Here is a 1143-nt window from a genome sequence, read left to right on the forward strand (position 1 = left end):
GGGACTGTCATACAGAGTGAAGTAAGTCAGAAAGAGAAAAACAAATACCGTACGCTAACACATATATATGGAATCTAAAAAAAAAAAATGGTTCTGAAGAACATAGGGGCAGGACAGAAATAAAGACACAGACGTAGAGAATGGACTTGAGGACATGGGGAGGGGGGAAGGGTAAGCTGTGAGCAAGTGAGAGAGTGGCATGGACATATATACACTACCAAATGTAAAATAGATAGCTAGTGGGAAGCAGCCGCATAGCACAGGGAGACCAGCTCGGTGCTTTGTGTCCCCCTAGAGGGGTGGGATAGGGAGGGTGGGAGGGAGACGCAAGAGGGAAGAAATATGGGGATATACTAACACACCACTGTAATGGAATTATACTTCAATAAAGATGTTAATATATATATATTTTTTGAAAACTTACATTAAAAAATACACATTTATATAACACTAAATTCCAAATACATTCAGGATAATCTAACAGTCCATCATAAATACCAAGGAATCCTTTAGGAATATGTAGGAATCTGAATCAAACAGGTTGTAACTAAGAAAATATCTCAGGGTAAGTAAGCTTTGAGCCAGGTTTTGAAGGAAGAGGTTACAAATTGGAGCCAAGTTAGGATGGTGAGTTTAGGGCTGTTAAAAAGATGCTTTGAAATGAGAGAAACAGTCTACCTATGGAAGGGCTAATCATGACATGGCCTGGGTTATGATCCTTAAATCCCTTTTGGAAATGCATGATCATAAACTACAAAACAAATTTGGAGTTTTGACTTCCTGTTCTTATCCTGAAGAATAATATAGTTATAGTGTAATACTGTGTCACAGACCAATTTTGCAAGGGCTAGTACCAAGTCTTACTGGTATTTATATTCCTAGCAGGTGACATAATGACTAGCACATGGTAACCCCTCAAAAAATGCTTATAGGTGTTTGTTAACTAATAATGAATGAAGTAACTAACTAATTACCTAATCAAACAGGTATCTAGAAACTGTCTTGAACTTTATATATGTCCTCTGTATTGCTTAAATTAAAACCATATATTTGAGGATATCAGGGAATTTCTGAAGCAGACAACAGTCCTCAGCTGTAGCCCAGGAGGCAAGGAACACCCAGAATTTCTCCTTCTGATCATCA

The sequence above is a fragment of the Physeter macrocephalus genome, chromosome 21, assembly GCF_002837175.3.
Source record: "Physeter macrocephalus isolate SW-GA chromosome 21, ASM283717v5, whole genome shotgun sequence".
NCBI lineage: Eukaryota > Metazoa > Chordata > Mammalia > Artiodactyla > Physeteridae > Physeter > Physeter macrocephalus.